Below are 22,908 nucleotides of genomic sequence, written 5' to 3' on the forward strand. Positions count from 1 at the left end.
ATAATAATCCCACTTGATAATAATTAAAATGCTACTCAATAATATAATAATCCCATAATAATAAAAATGTCACTCGATATAATAATAATCCCACTTGAAGCTTTAGGTCCACTTTATACCCACCCACACGCTTTGTGGGAATCATATTCTGCTTGAAAATTCTAAATCAAAATGTTAATTTACATTCCTTTCACCTACCACATTGTCATTATTATTTTTACTCCCATTGTAGTCCTTTCACCTACCACATTGTCATTATTATTTTTACTCCCATTGTAGTCCTTTCACCTACCACATTGTCATTATTATTTTTTACTCCCATTGTAGTAATCAATTGAAATCAATCATTAGTTTCTCTACCTTATTTTACATTCACCAATATTCTCAAGTTTATTCTTCTAGTTTCGGCTCCTCATTCTCCCATTATCTATCATCATTATCTACCACACCACCATTCCTTACTAATATTTCATTCATTTCCCCCCCCCCCCACCAAGTAATTCTTGCTAACCTTATTACCTTTGGTAATTTCAGTTGTCTCTCCCCCCCCCCAACCATCTACATCAAATTATTCTTTCTCTTCCTGTCATCCAACTTACAAGAAATTATTTCCAGTTGAAGTTAACTTTTTCTCCTCTGTATTATCATGCAGCATTCATTATCTTACTTCTTAGCAAATTGTTGTTAGTATTTGCAATATTGTGACAGATGCAACAGCACTAGTGTGGTAGCACTCTTAGCTTATATTGCCCCCAAACCCCCCCCCCACACTCTTATGGTCTAGACATGCACCTACCAATACCATTGATTTATTCCTCTTCTGGAGGGGCACCACCCTCTTCTAGTCGTAGAAGTGAGAGTTGTCCCTTGAGAAGGGGAACCACTCTTTTTTGCCCCCTCAGGGGAACTGTCCCTCTCCCTTCGGGGTGAGGGAAAGCCCCCTTTGGGGGATTTGTCCCTCTCCCTTCTGGGGAGGGAAAACTGTCACTTGGCTCTGAGTGGTCCAGTTAGGCTCAATGCGCCCTTTGGCGTGGGTGGGACCACTCACTACATTGGGGGGGGGGGGGCCAGGACCACTTGCGCCAAGTGCCAGTATTGAACGTTGAGGTTAGCGCCCGGTTTTTTTGTGGGCCTATCCGACAGTGAACGTTTCACTGTAAACCTGAATCTAAGACAAGAAGGGAAAATAAAAAAAAAAAAAAATTTGCGGTTTTGGAATTCAATCTTTATTTATTATCAATAACAATGTATATATAACAATAATATAAATATAATAAAATATATACATAAAATTTTGTGTACTTATTGCTACCTGTGTTTTCATACTAGACTAGAAGAATAGGAATACTAGAGAAAGAAGAATACTAGAGAGATAGAAAGAAAGAAGAATACTAGAGAAAGAGAAAGAAAGAAGACTAGACTAGAGAGAGAGAGAAAGAAAGAAACTAGAGAAAAAAGAAAGAAGACTAGACTAGAGAGAGAAATAAGAAGACTGGAGAAAGAAAGAAAACTAAAGAGAGAAAGAAGACTAGACTAGAGAGAGAAGACTTGACTAGAGAATGAAAGAAACTAGAGAAAGAAGGAAGAGGACTAAGGAAAGAAAGAAGACTAGAGAAAGAAAGAAGACTTGACTAGAGAATGAAAAAAAACTAGAGAGAGAGAGAAAGATAGAAGACTAAGAAAGAAACTAGAGAGACAAAGAAGTCTAGACTAGAGAAAGAAAGAAAGAAGACTAAAAAATGAAAGAAACATGAAAAAGAAATAAGACTAGAGAATGAAAGAAACTAGAGAAAGAAAGAAGACTAGAGAATGAAAGAAACTAGAAAAGAAAGAAGACTAGACTGGAGAAAGAAACACTAGACTAGAAAAAGAGAAAGAAGATATACAAGAAAAAAGAAAGAGAATACTAGATTTCAGAACTGTAGAGAAAGAAAGAATTCTAGAGAATGGTTGAATACTCGAGAAAAAAGGAGAATAGTAGACTAGAGTATTAGAATGAAGAATACTAGAGAAAGAAATTCGTAGAGTAGATGCTAGAAAAATAAGAAGAATTTTAGAGTAGAGATAGATAAAAAGGTATTAAATAGATCAGAATACATTGTTAACAGAAAATATCCTAATTACAGTATTGCATGATATAGGGTGATTCATACAGTACATTGATTTCAAATTATTATCTATTACTTCTATGCACATTCTTCAATAATTTTAATCAATTTGAAATTAAAATATTGGAGGATTCAGAGGCGACATGTTGGGTTGCACCCATAACCCAACTCCATGTAGGATTCCGACCCAACAATTTTGAGTCAATCATCACACTAAACTTACAATATTATAAACAACATTATTTTTGATCTCAAATATGTACCTTGTGCTTCAAACAAGTACATAGTACTGCAAAGTAATTGCAAGTAATGTTTGTGAAACTAGTATTATGTAGAAATTTTTCTATCATCTCTGAGATAATAAACATAATCAGTATTTCCTCTAATCATCACCTTCACTATTCCTCAATTTATAAATGTATAACTTTGGTATGAATTTGGTAATGTACAACTTGACAGCGCATGCGTGCAACTGGAAATAGTAAGTGTACGGTATAATAAATAATTTATGCCTCAACATTATTCAATCAATAAAAGTAGACAGAATAAGGACACTTCATTGTCTAACATTTCAAAACTAACAGTAATGCATTTCAAACTGATTCATAATGAAGGAAAAATAATTGAAAAACAAGCAGAACCAATAATCATTCATTTATTATTCTCCACAACAAGGCCTTTCTGCTACAAGGATGAAGGAGGAATTCACAGTAAAAATGCTACAATATTTACTGTTACTGTATTATTAGAATGTAAATAATTGTAACACTTTTACTGTATTGGAATTAATTTGAAATGCATTACTGCTGTCTAAGAGTAAACAGAGAGAGTAACTCTCTGTTGCTATAGTGAGGTTCACGTTATAATGGCAGTGTATGATTGATAATAGTGTTGTTATCCTTGTCTACAGAGCACTCTCTCTAGCTTTGCAATCTTGTCAGTTGGCCAAAAATATTTTATTTCACTTTTGTCAGTGACTGTACAAACAATACTCAGCCGCCATGTTTTATTTTAATTTATAACAAAATTATAAAGTAGAGGAGTCGTATAATTGTTTTTAAATGTATTTTTGAATGAATGAAATTATTTTAGATATTACCGTTTGAGAAACACAAATTATACTTAAAATACAACTATTAAAGTTGATAACTTTGAGACCATCCTAGACTTTAGTTTACCGGAATATGTTAGGCCTACACTGGTACCGGTATAAATAATATTGAAAGGTTATTTCATTATTATTTCCATTGAAATTATCTTAGATAAATTATTATAGATAGGATTTCTATTTTTCTATTATTTTAAAAGAAATTGGAATAGAATACCTAGCGAAAAACTTAATTGCTATTGTTTTGAAGTTTTTCAAATTAGCCGCCATTTCAGGCTTGTAAATTTGATCTAAGTTATAAAAGCAGAGTTTAGAATCAAATTATGAAAAAATAGATTTTATTGATGAATTTAATTAATTTGACATGAAATTTATAATTTAAACAAAGGAATTGAAATTAATATTAGATCAAATTTAATGGGATGAATTGAATAACAGCTGTGTACACTCAGTGGCAAAATGAAGTAAATTTGGCAACGTTATTCTCGTATCTTCCTTCACTGCCATTATAACGTGGACCTCACTATAGCAGGGTCTAATAAAAAACTTGACCTACTGAAATCTTGAGAATTTAAAACAGGCCTCTAACCATGAAACCATCCTTGGTTAATAAATTGAGAATCAATATGCAAAGTTTCAAGTAGATCAGTCCAGTAGTTCAGACATAATGATGCATTGCCGAACTAAATAATTCTTTCCTTTATTATATCATCATAGTATTTAAACTACTCCACTGCTATTATGACAACCAATGGCGCTAAATAAAACACTCAAATTTTCATCATTTTCAAATAAACAGTAATGTGTTTCAAACATATTCATAATGAAGGGAAAAATGATTGCAAAACAACAAAACCAGAAATCATTTATTTATTGTACTCTCCCATCAACCACCAGAAATCATTTATTTATTGTACTCTCCCATCAACCGATTCAAGGACAAAGGAATTTACAGCAAAAATGCTACAATATCAACACTTGGAAGGAAATTGTAACACTTTTACTGTATTCGAATTAATTTGAAACACATTACTGTGGCCTGAGAGGTAAGTTACTGCTTTCTCAACACTAATAAACCATTCCACCAATGTAACAAACTATTGAGTCCAATTACTCCACTGGTATATTTCAACTCCACTGAAGGCATTAGAACCGAATTCTATAATACAGTAACCAGGTTATTGATAAGTTCGTTTCAAAAATCTACAATTGCTGCAAATAAAGAACATAATATCACATAGGCCCGCCCGGTTGCACAAAATCTGGTTAAATTTTAATTGTGGTTAATTCCACGAGAACCAATCAGAGAATGATTTTTCGAGAAAGAGACCAATGTTGATCAAAAACTGCCATTATAACGTGGACCTCACTATAATAATTATGAAAATTTGCTACATTCGTGTAAAGGCCTCTAATACCTATTCTTCAGCATACGATTTAATATTTATCTATTGTCTATAGATCTCTGGTCCAATATTGTTGTATACACGCGCTGTGATACAGAGTTCTGCCATAGAGAAAATATAGCATAAGATATGCCATTGCATAGATCGTTTATGTTTCAAATTGCAAGCCAATTTCTCTCATTAGATCAAGCCAATTACTATTGAGTACTGTCTGTATTATTACTATTTTGGCTGGGTGAGAGAGTAAGAATGGCACAGTATGAGAGACTACCAGCATCACATACGGAAGAGAAGCTACGTGGAGGACTATCGGCTTGAGTTAACAGTAAATTTGCAACATAAACGCCTTATACCATGGCATATCTTCTCTATGGTATCACACACATGATACAGTGTCAACACAATTTGATAGAGCATCATCTCAATTTGATACAGTATCATCTCAACTTGATACACATTACCATAAATTGATACAAAACTTCCAAACTTTGAATGAATTCTATAGACCATGGGATATCTTCTTATGTTATTTTTTCTCTATATCACTACAAAATGATACAGTATCACCACACATGATACAGTGTCAACAAAGTTTGATACAGTATCATCTGAACTTGATACACAACACTATTTGATTGACTTCTATAAACCATGGGATATCTTCTATCCAATCTTAACAGTCAACACAATTACAGTTGACTTGACTGGTGAACACAATTTGATACAGTATCATCTCAACTTCATACACAACACCATATATTGATACAAAACTTTGCATAAATTCTATAAACCATGGGATATCTTCTTAAATGCTACATTTTCTCTATAATTCTGCACAATCAGCATAAATGTTCCACGATGAGATGAGAATATAGGACCTACCTTAGTAATCCATTCACCGCTGCAATTTTTCCACAATTATGTGAAACCTACCTTAGTATCCATGTATCACAGCTCCAGTTTTTCAAATTTTCAAGGAACGTTTACACTACTTGTATACAAATATAAAGAAAATTGAATGAGATACTTGTCGATACTTGTCATACTAAACAGTATGATAAAACTGTTCCTTATTCTCAATCACTTGAATTCTCATGTAAATTCATCTATAATTTTGCTGTATTGCGAGCTATCTTATATAAGTGTATAAGCCAGTATATATTGTAATCTACATAAAGTACTCACATCAATCAATCACCTTGCATGAGGTGTAATATACTCTATTCCAATTTTTCTATCATCGTTTTTTTAGTTGTAATATATTTGAAATGTTGCGTTTCCATTATAATCATCTCATACAAATTTCCAACACTAGTATACACGTTTAAACGTACCTCAAGCTCTGCATAACTCCTAGTTTTTCGTATCACTGTATTCCCATGTTTGAATATTGCATCTCCATTTCATAAGAGACACAAATTCTTGCCCTGAATCCTCCAATGTCATGTTAAAAAGAATCCTATTGAAGTCTACTAAATGAAACTAATGTTGGCAATATAAATACAATAAACAATCACCCTATATCAATGCAAAATACTAGATTAGTTAGTGAGAGTATGAAGAAGAAGATAAACTAAATCTAAATAAACTCACAGATGTAACACCTATAGCTCTACTGCAATGATCAGCAAACGGCTATGACGATCCAAAGAGTTGATTCATCAGCAAAGAAGAAGAAGAAGAAGAAGAAGAAGCTGCAGCAGTAGCAGAAGAAGATGATGATGATGATGATGATGACGTTGTAGCAGAAGCAGAAGAGAAGGTACTCATGTTGTTTTGTAGCTGCCAAGTCCGTTTTATCCACTGCAAAAAAACAAACAATACATTATTTTATGGGATTTAAAATACTAGTAGTTCTGTGAACAGTAGACCTCGCGATCAGTGACCTATTATGTTTTCTTAAAAATTAATTTATCGATTAAAAATGTCTAGAAAAATCCTAAATAAACATCGAGCTTTCTGTCCTATATCGTACCGTGACGTGTCGTCCCGGAATGTGAGTGTGAGCGCTGTTATCAGGTCTGCCTGCAACTGTCTACAACGTTGATGGAAAGATACAATATTTCCAAGATGTTCGATGTTTTTGAACGGGTAGTATTATAGTCAACTGTCTACTAACATTGATGGAAAGATACATTTTCAAGATGTTTGATGTTTCATACGGTAATATTGGCGTATGAAGGAGGCTCCTTTTTCCTTTTATATTATCCTTGAAATGCAAAATTTCAAAAAAACCTTGTATATACGTCGACGCGCAATTTAAAAAGGAACATACCTGTCAAATTTCATGAAAATCTATTACCGCGTTTCGCCGTAAATGCGCAACATAAAAACATATAAGAGAAATGCCAAACCGTCGACTTGAATCTTAGACCTCACTTCGCTCGGTCAAAAAACTATAGTGGGGTCCACTTTATAATGGCAGTGGGGAAAGAAAGGAGAACAAAGTTGGCGGTTTTCTGCCTTGCCACCACCATAGATAGGTAGCTGATCTGGTATATCTGATGTAATATCAACTGTTCATTCTTGTTTAAAAAAATCATTTATATGTTATTCAAGAAAAAATATTTTTCAATGATTAAATAATACTTTTTTATAATTGATATTAAATATTTTTAAATAAATTATTTTTATACATTGTTGATGAACGATCAGGCAACGTAGCCGCATTGGAAAATGATAGCGCTATCTGCTTTGTCAAATGATAAACAAGGATAGCAGCACCAATGTTCATCAAATACTGCCATTATAACGTAGAGCTCACTATATTGAAAGTGCATTACAACAGCTATATCTATAGTGAGGTCCACGTTATAATGGCAGTGGAGAAAGATAAGGGAACAACGTTGCCGTTCATCTTGTCAATGCCTTCTATAGACGATAGCTGATACAGGTTTATTGATGTAATATTAACTGTCCATTCTCGTTTAAAATAATCAATTATATTTTATTTGTCAAGGAAAAATATCTTTTTCTATGATTAAACAATGGACTTTTATAATTATTGATGTAAAAATACATCATATTCATACATTGTTGAAAAACGATCAGGCAACGTTGCTGAGCTAGAAAAAGATAGCGGTATCTGCTTTGTCAAATGATAGACAAGGATAGCAGCACCAATTTCCATCAAATACTGCCATTATAACGTGGACCTAACGTTTTAGGAGCGGAGTGAAGGCAAGCGATGGCATAGTAGCCTTCCACACTCTCGCCCTCGTCGTCATTTGTACGCACTTGACAAGCGTGTGGAGGCGACAACACTCAAGTAAGGCTCTACTCACACCTACGCGAACTCAGGTCGAGAAGAGACTCGACTCTAGTCGAGAGCATATGTTCCCAAATGGTGAAACTCAGACCAGTGGACTCTGGTCTCCGCGACTGTCACCATTTGGAAACTCATGCTCTCGACTAGAGTCGAGTCTCCTCTCGACCTGAGTTCGCGTTAGTGTGAGTTGAGCCTTACTTGAGTGATGTCGCCTCCACACGCTTGTCAAGTGCGTACAAATGACGACGAGGTGTGAGTAGAGCCTTACAGTCAGTGTTCAGTAACCATTAAGTAACATTAGTACATACAAGTAGCAAGTATAGTGTGAGCTCAACCTTATAATAATAGAGTATTTGATCGAAATTGTTGTAGCTATCCTTGTCTATAATTTGAAAAATCTGGTGTGGCGCACTCACACAACTTTCCTTGCCGTTATGAAAATTTATCACCTGACGCTAGTGTACACGCGCATCTCAAGTCTACTATTCAAAGATCCAAGCCAGCTGGTGACAGGACAATGACGCTGGAGACACACGAAGTCTGCTATCTCTTCATAGTGATTTTTTTTCAAATTCAAATTTATTTATTCAAGTCACAATACATTCTGGTCTATACACGAATCTACAATAAATTACAGTACAACAGCTAATTATGCAACAAATTTCACAAGATTTAATAGAATCAACAGTTTGCAATTGAAGTAATAACATTTTCTCGAATTTCGAGCTTATTTTAAATTTTAGGGGAAAATGTTATTGAACATAAATTGTAGAGATTTTCATGCTCAATCTTTTCCACTTTGATATTTTGTTTAAATTTTATCTGAAGCCTGACAACAATTGGGAATCTGAAATCAAACTTTGCATAGATGGGGCGGAGCTCCTGAAATTTTTACAGATATGAGACTTGTGGCAGTTGATAGAGCTTACCAATAACTATTTTAGGTATGAATTTAATCAAAATCATTGAAGCCGTTTTCGAGAAAATCGCGCAAAACCCTGTTTTTGACAACATTTTCTCCATTTTAGCCGCCATCTTGAATTGCATTTGATCGAAATTGTTCGTGTCAGATCCTTATATTGTAAGGACCTTAAGTTCCAAATTTAAAGTTATTCCGTTAATTGGGAGATGAGATATCGTGTATACAGACGCACATACACTCATACTCATACACACACACACACACACACACACACACACACACACAGACCAATACCCAAAAACCACTTTTTTGGACTCAGGGGACCTTGAAACGTATAGAAATTTAGAAATTGGGGTTAATTTTTTCGGAAAGCAATACTTTCCTTACCTATGGTAATAGGGCAAGGAAAGTAGGAAGCAAATATGGTGCCATCCTTTTCTAGCTCCACAACGTTGCCTGATCATTTTCTAGATATAGTTTATCTTCAGGATTAGTAGATCGATTAGTAGATGGAGGTATTCTTATCCTCATGGTATAGGTCGTTAATGTTCCAAATTTCAAACCGATATTTTGTCAACTCATACCGATTACTGTCGACTACTGTCCATTATAACTATTTCGGCCAGGTGAGAGTATGAGAACGGCACAGTATGAGGGAATACCAGCGTCGCATATCTTCACGAAAAATAACTACTACACTTGAATTAACAGTGAAATTTGGCACATAAACGGATAAATTTGTTCCAAATTTCACTGTTAACTCGAGCCTACAGTCCTAGCAGTTCATTTCATGAAGTCTTGTGACGCCGGTAGTCTCTCATACTGTACCGTTCTTAAACTCTCACCCCAACAAAACAGTAGTCGACAGTATATGGCTCGAGTTAACAATAAATCGGCTTGAAATTTGGAGCATAAACGCTCTATAGTGAGGTCCACATTATAATGGCAGTGGATAAAGATAGAAGAATAGCGATGCCGATTCTCTGCATTAATTAATTATATTTCTACACTGTCAAAAACATAATTGGCATCGTTGTAGACCTAGAAAAGGATAGTACCACCGGCTTTGTCGAATGATAGACAAGGATAGCAAAACCAAAGTTGATCAAATACTGTCATTATAACGTGGACCGCACTATATACATCATGGTATATCGTCTTATGCTATCTTTTCTCTATAAATGATACAGTATCACGACACATGATACAGTATCAACACAATTTGATAAGTATAATCTTAACTTGATACACAACATCATAATTTGATACAAAACTTCCAAACTATGAATGAATTATATAAATCTTGGGATATCTTCTTATGCTATTTTTTCTCTATGGTTTAAACACTCTAGACACTCAGTTTTCATATTGAAAAAACACTTACTGAAATGAGAATACTCATTTCTCATCAGATACCGTAGTATATGTTTTATAAAAAAATCTGGTGTGGTACACTCACACAACTTTCCTTGCTCATATTTGAAAGTACGATCAGACTTCTGTACATGTGTATATATAATTGTTTTCAGAGTACTTTTTCTTTGTGTGAATTGTGAAATTCGATGATTTTTTAGTCGTCATTTTTTTTAAAGTCGTCAAAACAGCTGTTCTACAGATGAAATATCTCGACTATGTGTTCTTTTTATGAACTGCGCTACCTACCCACCTCATGCACGAGAAGGAGGTTACTAAGTCCATTTTCCAAGGATTGGGTGGACCCCCATTGGTTTCCCAGAAAGAAGACTCATGCCAGTTGATAGAGCTGATGAATAACTATACAGGGGGTATGAATTTGAAAAAAATCGGTCAAGTTATTTTTGAAAAAATCGTCAAAAACATGGTTTTTTAGTACGCCGCCATTTTTCTCAAGAATATTACGGAGCTACTGCAATTTTCCCAGAAGAAAAACTCATGTCATTTGATAGGGCTTATAAATAGCTATCCATGGTATAAATTTGAAGAAAATCGTTAGAGCCGTTTTCGAGAAAACCGTGAAAAACATGGTTTTTCAGTAATTATCCGCCATTTTTCTCGAGAATATTACGCAGCTCCTGCAATTTTCCCAGAAATGAGACTCATGCCAGTTGATAGGGCTTATAAATAGCTATCCATGGTATAAATTTGAAGGAAATCGTTAGAACTGTTTTCGAGAAAACCGTGAAAAACATGGGTTTTTAGTCATTATCCGCCATTTTTCTCAAGAATATTACGGAGCTCCTGAAATTTTCCCAGAAAGGAGACTAATGTCAGTCGATCGGATTGAATTTTATTGAATTTCTTATTGTCGGATCCTCATGGTATAAGGACCTTAAGTTTAAAATTTCAAGTCAATCGGTTAATTAGGAATGGAGTTATCGTGTTCACAGACATACACACATACACACACACACACACATACACACACACACACAGACCAATACCCAAAAAATCATGTTTTTGGACTCAGGGGACCTTGAAACGTATAGAAAGCTTGAAATTGGGGTACCTTAATTTTTTTGGAAAGCAATACTTTCCTTACCTATGGTAATAGGGCAAGGAAAGTAAAAAACACTTACTGAAATGAGAATACTCATTTCTCATCCGATACCGTAGTATGTGTTTTATAAAATATATACATAGACACACAGAGTCTGTACAACAACAAAGTAATATTTTAGCTGATAACCAATAGCAAATAACAACGCTGAGATCGTTTATAATAAGGTGAAATTAAAGAAACCTCAATAATACCATAGAGAAACGATAGCGTAAGTAGATATCCCATGGTATAGGTAATTTATGTCGCAACTTTTACAGTTATCTCAAGCCGATTACTGTCGATTATTGTCAATTTTTACTGTTTTGTTGGGGTAAGAGTGTAGGAACGGCACAATTTGAGAGACTACCAGCGTCACACAGCTGCATAGGAAAGAACTACGTGAACTATCGGCTTGGGATAACAGTAAAAGTTGCGACATAAACGCCCTATACCATGGGATATCTACTTACGCTATTATTTCTCTATGATAATACATTGATTGATACAATAAGTACATCATCAAAAATGATAGGGAGGGAGAAAATAAGGTAACCTTTTGCTATTCCTCTCCCAAATTTAGATAAGGTTACACACATAGTCCAAGATAGGTTAAGTCTTGTAGTTGTTCACTTCACAAGATTTTCAGTTAATTATATTCAATTAAATATCACAATGGAAAATTGATTTTATACTGATATTACATATAACGACAATGTACACACAGTGCTAAATCTATGAACCAGTTCGGCAATAAGCTGGGAAGCCGAGGCCTATAGTGAGGTCCACGTTATAATGGCAGTATTTGATTAACATTGGTGCTGCTAACCTTGTCAATCATTCGACAGAGCAGACCTCAGCAACATTGCCAGATTGTATTTCAACCATAAAGAAATAATTATATACAAAAATATTTCATTTCAATTGTGAAACTTCATTATTTATTCATTAGAGAATATATTTTCTTGGAGAGTAAAAAATAATTATACAAGCCGTACTATAGTTATTTGTGCAACTAGTGCGCAAAGTGACAGTTTGCTGCACCGAAAGAAACGTTTACGCCCGAGCCGTAGGCGAGGGCGGAATGGTTTCTTGAGTGCAGCAGAGGAACTTTGCGCACGTATTTCACATTAAGTTTTTACTACAGTTACCATTGAATATGAAAAGTGGGTAATTATGGGTAAAATTGCCTGAAATCCATCAAATGTTTCTCTGTGTAATTTTATTATTGATAAAAACCTTAATCCTAAAATCCTAAAGTCCTCGTTGTTATAATATATAATGTAATAATTAGCGCGTTGTGCTTGGTTGCACCTCTGCTCACTATAGCAGCCCAGTCACTGTTACCAACTTCATTTTGATTTTGCTGCACTGTTGCTCCATATAACCTACTAAGTATTTTACGTTGCCATGTTGCAAATCTGGAGTGCAGAAAAATTGTTCCCGCACTAGAGCGGAAAAGTGATTCTTTGCGTTCTGTAATCAGTGCAGCAATGGCCACTTTTCAACGTAACTGTAGGAAAAGACAATTTCTAAGCTGTTCTGCTGCACTAGATAAACTTACAAAAAACTAATTTTTGTATTGTATATCTTTGTAACTCACTTGTTTTTGTTCAAATGAATAAAAAATAAAAATTTGATCACTTTAAACAAAAATGAACAGTCAATATTAAATCTGATATACTTGTATCAGCTATTCTCTATGAAAGGCAGCGGAACGGAAGAGAATCGGCAAAACTGATCCTCTATATTTCTTCACCACTGTTATTATAACGTAGACCTCACTATAACCTGTTCCATTATAAATGTAATAATGAATAACTTATAAGATTACAGTGAAATATACACATCGTGGACCTCTCTATAGGGGAAATGTTTTATACTCAAACTGCATAGAATTCTAAGACTATGTGCCGGTTGCACAAAAGCCGGTTAAATTTGAATTATGATCAATTCCACAATAACCAATCAAAGAAGCCGTTTTTTCAAAAAATCCTTCTCTGATTGGTTCTCGTGAAATTAATCACGGTTAAAATTTAACCGGCTTCTGTGCAACCGGGCCAAAGAATTATGTGACAAGACTCACCTTTCAAATCCTACTTGCAGACTCTGGGTGATGATTACAGAAGGGTGGAATGACATCAGGATGCCCGCCCAGCTCACATCATCTTGGTCTCACATCATCCATGTATGTATCTACCTCCACCTCCACCTGAAGCAAATAATAAAAGGCATTGAAATTTCTGCATCTCTTTTTTGAATTATGTAGTGTTGTTCTAATACAATACTTTTACAACATCTATTGTATTCAATACATTTTATATAATTGTTTTTTGTGTAGTTGAGAAGTTGATATTGTGGTAATTTTCATATTGAATGAAAAAGACTAAGAAATTGTCAAAAAACCACTGATTTATTGATAATTAGAAAGATCGGTTTCGGTTATTACACTTTAAGAGATTACAGTTTATCAGAGATTGACAATGGTGTAATAATCGAAACCGGTCTTTCTAATTATCAATAAATCAGTGGTTTCTTGACAATTTCTTAGTCTTTTTCATTCAATTATATAATTGTAACCGCCCCCAGATGGGGGTAGAAGAGAGATCTCTTAACCCTTAAGTGGTCGCGCAGCTTTTTGAAACACAAGTGCTCGCATGGGGTGTTCAGAACACCCCAAATAAAAATTTTATAACTGCTTTCCTTTTTGTTACTAAGGGAAGAAACTATTTTTAAACAATAAAATGGACTCCCCTGATATCATTGTGCTTACACTCATGTGATTTCAAAATTTAGTTTATAATTATCAGATTTTTAAATAAAAGATCACCAGATTTCGAGTCAAGCTGTATTTGTACAAGTTTTGTAAAAAATATATATATTCAGAATAATGTTTTTCTTGTTTTCAATGTTTTACTGCATTGAATATGAATAATACTAAATTAATCCCATGAATTTCAATCCAATCATGCTTTCCATGACATGGCAGCTCATATCCAAATATGACCAATTCATATATTATGCGAGAAAGTGTAACAGAAATTTTTACTAAATAGGTAACTTTATATTGATCTGAAAATTGACATAGAATATGAGGAAAAGTAAATTTAGGCCATGTTCAACTTACATTTTATTTGCATCAACATCATTCACCTAGTTTAGGCAATTGTTACATACTGTTTTCATGTGTCAGTAACTCAACAAAAAGTTACTTTAGTAGTCGCGCGGGGTGTTGCCGACACCCCAAAGACAATTGAAGAGATCTTACTCATACAATTAGTGTCGCAGAACTGGTTTTTTGATTTGGTTCTCTCACTCATGCACTGGTTTGAAGGTACTGTACCGGTCAGCAGGTTAGCCAATCGATCAATCAAGCTAGAGCAAAATTTACCTTACTGGGGTGTTTAAAACACCCCGCGCGACCACTTAAGGGTTAACTATTTAATGGGCGAGTCATGGGACTTTATAAACAACAAAATTTGCATTCTATTCAATTTCGAAATTTATTTAGGGCCGGTTTCCGAGCTCGGGATTTAGCCAAATCCTAGACTTTAAACAGCTGGAGTCAGAAAATTGGTTTCCCAAAACGGGGCGTAGTCGCAGTGATTGTCATAGTAACGTTTGAATTAAATTTCGAAAATCTAGAAAATTGAATACAAAATAAAATAAAGAGAAAATAGTGTAAAGTTTCAGATATTTTGAATTATTTAGGAATGTCTAATTTCGTCAAGGAAAACGTTTCCAATTTATTATAAAAATGGCAAAATAAAAACTACGACTACTGTTATAAAAACTGCGACTACGCCCCGTTTTGGAAAGCCAATTTTCTGACTCCAGCTGTTTAAAGTCTAGGACTTAGCTAAGAGCTTGTTCACATAACAGCGATTTACGCTCAGTTGTCGCTCGATTGGCAAATCACTCGGTTTGCCAGCCTCGTACACATGACAGCGATTCATGAGCGGTTTGCGCTCGCTTATGGTAAATAATAACTAGGTACAACATCTATGTACTCAATCTTAATATCTCAATCTATGTACTTACTCTTAAACATATATATTACTGCTCTGATCGAAACCGCTCGGTTGACTGAAGACATGTGTACCGTACGCTCTCATGCCTGCTCTAGTATATCGAGCCGCCCGGCAACCGAGCGTTTGTAGTCTGAGACTACAACCGCCGCGTTTCGCCGGCGACTACTAAAACCGAGTGATGCATGTGTACGGCACCATGTGTTTCCCTATACCTGGCAATCGCTCGGTTTGTCAACCGCGCGACAACCAAACGTAAATCGCTGTATTGTGAACAGGCTCTAAATCCCGAGCTCGGAAACCGGCCCTTAATAATTTAAACTACTAGAATTTCAAGAACAAATAATCGAAAACATTCTATTGCATAATTATTCTATAAGCCGAGAAAACTATCTTTAAAACTTTGCTAACTTTTCGTCTGGAATTCTAACAGTTCACGAAGGTCATTTTACCATTAAAACTTTATAAAAATATGGACTCGGTCATTCAAGGGGTTTTAACATGAGCTACAAAATATAATGGCACTCACGATCGTTCAAATTATTTATATATAATTATTTATATATTATATATTTATATATAATTATTAGAATTTTCATTACACTAGGATGTTCTCACTAATATTTTCAATAAAAATTACACATTCACTACAAACAATTAAAATACTTCAATTTATCCCGTGATGAAAACGAATGCATTTCAACAAATTTGCACAACAAACACGTAAATTCAGGGCCCTCGAGGCCAGAGGCTACCTCTGGCCTTTAATCTGTTTCGATTAGGATTGAGACTGCTCTTTTCCATGCAAATTATGTTCAACTTCCACCAACAAGACAATGGTCCACGTGGGAAAGGAAAATAATGCAAGTTTTAATAATATTCCCAAATACTTGTGTATTTTCCATCGCTAACTTAAATACAGTTCCGTGAGAATACCTCAACCCTGCATAAAATTGGAGTCTTCCCGGACGCAAGTCAGCAAAATCTTAATGAGAGAAAATTATTTTTCAACAGAAAAATAAATTTCTCACGATAAAAATTTACTTACAAAATTCAGCTACAAGATCACTAAAGTCTCATTGTTGAAGTCCTAATTCTACACTTCTCGAATGAACCCATACTAAGTTTATCTCTATGAAAACACAAACCCATAATTAATTCATTTCAATATCATAACCACTATGATAAAAATACAACATTATGTGTCGGTTGCACTAGAGCCGGTTAAATTTTAATCGTGATTAATTCCACGAGAACCAATCAGAGAAGATATCTTATCAAAATGGCCTTCTCTAATAGGTTCTCGTGAGATTAATCACGTTTAAAATTTAACCGGCTTTTGTGCAACCGGGGGCCTCTGTCATAGACTAGAAATACAGTAATGTATGTTTCATGAAAACCAATCAGATTGTCTCATCCTGTCACATTTTTTTTTTTTTTTGCTAAGACTGGCCACTAATGGTAGGACATGCATGATCAACATGTGTGTACACACTCATTTCTTTTCTTTTTGCTGAGGGTGATTACCCAGACTTGTGCTTGGGTAATGAGGCGGATGATAATGAGAGACGAATAGACGTACAGTTTTAGGTGGGTTCCGAACTACCGGAAAGCGATCTCTCAACTCATGAATCATGTTTAGAGGAGTTGGCTCAAGCGGTCAACCTTCCAACGGGAGTAGCAGCCGCATGATTCTCAACTTATCTGAGGGTTCAAACCATAGAGAAACAATAGCGTAAGTAGATATCCCATGGTTTAGGGAATTTATGTCGCAACTTTTACTGTTATCTCAAGCCGATTACTGTCGATTATTGTCAATTTTTACTGTTTTGTTGGGGTGATAGTGTATGAACGGCACAATTTGAGAGACTACCAGCGTCACTCAGGTGCATAGGAAAGAACTACGTGAACTATCGGCTTGGGATAACAGTAAAAGTTGCGACATAAACGCCCTATACCATGGGATATCTACTTATGCTATCGTTTATCTATGGTTCAACCACACTGAAGGCGGAGCGGAGCGGGGCGTGGCGTGGTCAGAGCGTTCACGTTACACACAGGAAGCGTCTGAGCGTCAAGGGCCTATAGTGAGGTCCACGTTATAATGGCAGTGTTTCATTAGCAATGGTGTTGCTGTCCTTGTCCATCATTCAACAAAGCGGATAGCGCTATCTCTTTCTCGATTTTTTCTGTTGCCAGATCGCCTTTTAACAATGTAGAATTAATAATTAATTAACAAAATATTTCATCTTAATTATGAAATTATTGAAAAATACTTCCACTTTTTGTGTAGTTGAGAAGTTGATATTGTGGTAATTATTCATATTGAATGAAAAAGACTAAGAAGTTGTCAAAAATCCAGATTTATTGATACTTAGAAAGACCGGTTTCGGTTATTACATCATTTTCAATCTCTGATAAACTAAAATCAATACAAGAGCAGCAGAATTTATACTATGGTGTGGTCCACGTTATAATGGCAGTGAATAAAGATAGAAGAATAGCGATACCGATTCTCTTCATTAATGATATTTCTACAAATTTATACTATGGTGTGGTCCACGTTATAATGGCAGTGAATAAAGATAGAAGAATAGCGATACCGATTCTCTTCATTAATGATATTTCTACACTGTCAAAAACATAATTGTCATCGTTGTGGACCTAGAGGAGGATAGTATCACCGGCTTTGTCGAATGATAGACAAGGATAGCAAAACTAAAGTTGATGAAATACTGTCATTATAACGTGGACCTCACTATAGTAGGCGAGTACTGCTATTGGTCAAGGGCATGAACGCCTGCCATCGGCCCAGCTAGACAGTCTCCTCCCACTCAACGGTGTCACAAAATGGCGGCTTAAGCAGCAGAATAAAATAAGTATTATCATAAAATTGTAAGCATACATTAGTCAATGGTTTTTCCATTTACATATTTGTTTTATTATTTCTCAAACTTGTTTTCTTCGTTCTTATTTTGTACTGAAAGTAAATTTTGTTATCATGGCGATTCTGTTGCTTAAGCCGCCATTTTGTCACACCGTTGAGTGACAAAAGTTCCACAACATCAACATTGAATTTCTTTATCAAAATGCACAAAATACATCTTAACAGTGTCAAATTACAACAAGAATTATTAATATAGTCACAAAAATCATCCTTTACACATAAAGAAGTCACAAATTTTGATAAAAAACAAGATTCTAAAATCTTGCAGTCAAATGGACATACTCCTGCAAAGAATATAGAGATAGTCCCACCAAATATTCCTTCATTTTTTTTGTAGGTATTCAACCTTCTCTATTTCTTTCAACTCTCTAGGAAGTATATTGAAAAATTTTCTCCCCATAAAAAATGTTATTTTCTTAAAGAAATCCAATCTATGCCTCTCCTCGATCCTTCCATAGCATTCACGCTACAAACTTAATTATTTAGAGATTGATTTGATTGATCTTATTTTCTCTTATCAGAGATTGACAATGGTGTAATAACCGAAACCGGTCTTTCTAAGTATCAATAAATCTGTGGTTTTTTGACAATTTCTTAGTCTTTTTCATTCAATATAATTACTTGCTTAATAAAATATAATTGATTATTTTAAACGAGAATGAGCAGTTAATATTACATCAATAAACCTGTATCAGCTACCGTCTATAGAAGGCATTGATGAGACTGAGGATCGGCAACGTTGTTCTCCTAAATTTCTTCACTGCCATTATAACGTCGACCTCACTATAGATCAAGTACATTATTATCTACCAGACTGGCACTCGCACTGTTACGCTCCTAAAAACAAACCAGCTTGTTCCAAAGTTTGACGCCACGCTCCGCTCCGCGAGCAGACGCTTCCAGTGTGTAACATCTTACTACTGAACATTACATTGTTCACGACGCTCCACAACGCCCCGCCCCGCTCCGCCATCAGTGTGTGAGTACCCTAAGCGACAGCTTATCAGCGCGACGACTGAGTAAAAACCGCTCCCCTAAATTTGTGTTGCTCGACTCGTTACTTCATTTGAGGTTAAACTGTTTTTGTATAATTATAATTTGTATTGCTCATTAGTCTTTTTACTTTCCTTGCCCTATCTACTAACATAGTTAAGGAAAGTATTGCTCTCCAAAAAAAATTATGGTACCCTAATTTCAAGTTTTCTATACGTTTCAAGGTCCCCTGAGTCCAAAAACATGATTTTTGGGTGTTGGTCTGTGTGTGTGTGTGTGTGTGTTGTGTGTGTGTGTGTGTGTGTGTGTGTGTGTGTGTGTGTGTGTGTGTGTGTGTGTTTGTGTGAACACGATAACTCCATTCCTAATCAACCGATTGACTTGAAATTTTAAACTTAAGGTCCTTATACCATGAGGATCCGACAATAAGAAATTCAATAAAATTCAAAGGAAAAAGTACTCTGAAAACAATTATATATACACATATCGTGTCTGATCGTAGTTTCAAATATGAGCAAGGAAAGTTGTGAGTGTACCACACCAGATTTTTAGTCTAGATTGCAGTGGGTAAAAAAATTAAAATTTGTAATTTTCCGGCGGTCTATTTATTGTTATTGGTTGCTTATTTCATGTTAGAAGCCTCTAGCTGATGACAAAACATGAACGATTAGCACGTGTCTGTTTGCATGTACATGCTTGTCCTACCGTTAGCAGCCAGCCTTACATTATAGTGACGTTATACAGGGTGTTTTGAAAAAGATGCCCATAAGGCCCGCCGCAAAGTAGACCCACGCTAATCCACGAAAAGCAACCCACGCCGTGGTATGTTTTGTAAGCCATTGCTAGGCTTCTCCAGACATCTGTGTAATGATAATAATACATGCAATGAATAATCCACTTGTCAGCTGATTGATTATAAATAATTCTATAGCAATAGTTTGCAAAACATCCCACGACTTGGTTTGCTGTTCGTGAATTAGCGTGAGTCTACTTTGCAGCGGGCCTAAAACAGGGCGTGATTCCTCACATCAAAAAAAGAAAAAAGTTATAATTAACATAGGTCCGAAAATGCTTAGTTACCAAGTTATACAGGGTGAAAGATTTCGTCTTAATTTCAGGTCCCCTGCTGAAACGAGGCCCTACGGGTATGGGTTGGCTGTTAATTAAGATGTACAAATTAGCGTACTTCACGTAAAATGAACTGAAAAATTTAATAAAACCGTTTCCAGACCTGTAGCTATAGTAAATTTTAAGATATGTGACGAAATACGCGAAACTGAGACCTGAAAAACAAGTTCCTTCAAGGTTTGAAGCAGTTTCACTATGTTAAATGTACAATAAACACAAAATATTTTCTAACAGACATTTTAGAAAATTTAATTTTGAAGAGGAAGATGTATAAGTGTATAAGTGTAGAGGAATAAGTGTATAATAGACAAACAACCTTTAAAAAAATAATGCATAATATTACATTTGTAGGGAGCTTAACAGATTTTGTCTATTTTTCATGCGTACTTTATGAAAATTGAACTGAAAAATTGGATAAAACCGTTTCCAAACCTGAAGCTTTAGTAATTTTCAAGATACGTGACGAAATACGCGAAACTTGGTCCCGAAAAACAAGTTCCATTAAGGTTTGAAACAGATTTACTGTGTTAAATGTACAATAGGCCTAAATACAAAATATTTTTCTACAAAACTTGTAGAAAATTTAATTTTGCATTCAAGTGTATAATCGACTAACGCAACCTTTAAGAATATAATCCTTAGGCTAATTACATACAAAACGCATGAAAAATAGACAAAATCTGTTAAGCTCCTACAAATGTAATATTATGCATTATTTTTTTAAAGGTTGTTTGTTTGTCTATTATACACTTATTTTACATCTTCCTCTTCAAAATTAAATTTTCTAAAATGTCTGTTAGAAAATATTTTGTGTTTATTGTACATTTAACATAGTGAAACTGCTTCAAACCTTGAAGGAACTTGTTTTTCAGGTCTCAGTTTCGCGTATTTCGTCACATATCTTAAAATTTACTGTAGCTACAGGTCTGGAAACGGTTTTACTAAATGTTTCAGTTCATTTTACATGAAGTACCCTAAATTGTACATCTCAATTAACAGCCAACAAATACCCGTAGAGCTTCGTTTTAGTATGGGAACTGAAATTCAGACGAAATCTTCCACCCTGTATAACTTGGTAACCAAGCATTTTCGGACCTATGTTAATTAGAACATTTTTCTTCATTTTATATAAGGAATCACACCCTGACTTATGAACACCATTTTTCAGAACATCCTGTATAAGTAGACTACTATCAGAATGATAAATATTGAAAGAATCAATATCAGATTTAAGAATTAAAATCAGAATGTTAAGCAAAAGAAAGCTTGGATATATCACTGTCATATCATTCTTCACTTCACTTGAAAACTCGCTGAACAATTAATTGAATACAAGTGCAGATTGATTAGAAGATAAAAAACCTGAGCTTATGAGAAATTTCAAAATACAATTAAGGCTGTTTGGTACACCTTTTTATTTTTATTTAAATTGGATAATCTTATTCAATATATTGTTAAATTAGAACAATATAAGAAGAGAGAGAGAGAAAGTGGCAACTGAAATTTTCAAGTGGTCTAATAAGCGAGTTATGGGTTGTTGAAGTGCTAAACTCCGTTTTCTTTCCAGATCATAAACGGTTTCGATTTTTTTAAATACATTTAGTATATCATTTGCTTTGTTCAAATATGCGTTTTTTCGCGATTAATGCTAAAATAAACAAGTTATCGAATTTACAAAAAATGTTACTTTTTTATTTATGAACGATATGGGGAATAAAATGTTTTAGTTTGGGAAGATACATTTTTGAATTTTTAGAGAAGTTCTAATAATATAGTCGAAACCGTTTATCATCTGGAAAGAAAACGGAATCTGGAAAGTTAGCACTTCAACAACCCATAACTCGCTTATTAGACCACTTGAAAATTTCAGTTGCCACTTTTTCTATCTCACTCTTATAATGATCTTAATAATTTTATTAAAAAAGATTATACAATTTAAATAATAAAAGAGTGTACCGAAAAGCCTTAAATAAAAGTGCAAGATTCAGCCCGCTGCACGAAAATCTGTTAACATTTTAATGGTGATTAAATGCCACCAGAACCAATAAGAGCAGCCTCTTTTCAAAGAAGCCTTCTCAGATTGTTTTAGTGGCAATTAACCTTCTTAAAATATAACAGACTTTTGTGCAACCAAGCCGCAGAGGCATGTGACAACACTCACCTGTCATGTCCTACTTAGAGGTTTCGGGTGATGACAGAAAGGTCGAGTGACATCAGGTTGCCCGCCCAGCTCACATCGTCTTGGTCTCATATCATCCATGCATGTTACTCCTTCCACCTCCAACTGAAACAAATAATAAAAGGCATTGAAATTTCTGCAACTATTTTTTCAATTATGTTGGGGCATAAAGAAAAGGTAGCATAAGAAGATCCCATGGTATGGTCGGCCAGATAGCCGAGTCGACTAAGGCGTTGCACCCTTCAGTCTAGCGCTACCTGGTTGTGGGTTCGAATCCCGCCGGTAGGCATGGACGTTTGATCATCT

General features: G+C 34.9%; 1 long non-coding RNA gene across 1 annotated transcript in view; it reads right to left on the reverse strand.

Moving 5' to 3' along the window:
* Window positions 1-5,660: 5,660 nt before the first annotated feature.
* LOC120352764 overlaps window positions 5,661-22,908 on the reverse strand; it is a 30,899-nt gene continuing 13,651 nt past the window's right edge. Inside the window, exons 2-3 of the long non-coding RNA XR_005572100.1 lie at window positions 13,414-13,539; window positions 5,661-6,425 (exon numbers count right to left, since the gene is read on the reverse strand). This is a non-coding gene — a long non-coding RNA (uncharacterized LOC120352764). The remainder of the gene's footprint in view (window positions 6,426-13,413; window positions 13,540-22,908) is intronic.

This window comes from Nilaparvata lugens, chromosome 8 (assembly GCF_014356525.2).
Source record: "Nilaparvata lugens isolate BPH chromosome 8, ASM1435652v1, whole genome shotgun sequence".
In the NCBI taxonomy this organism is placed as follows: Eukaryota; Metazoa; Arthropoda; class Insecta; order Hemiptera; family Delphacidae; genus Nilaparvata; species Nilaparvata lugens.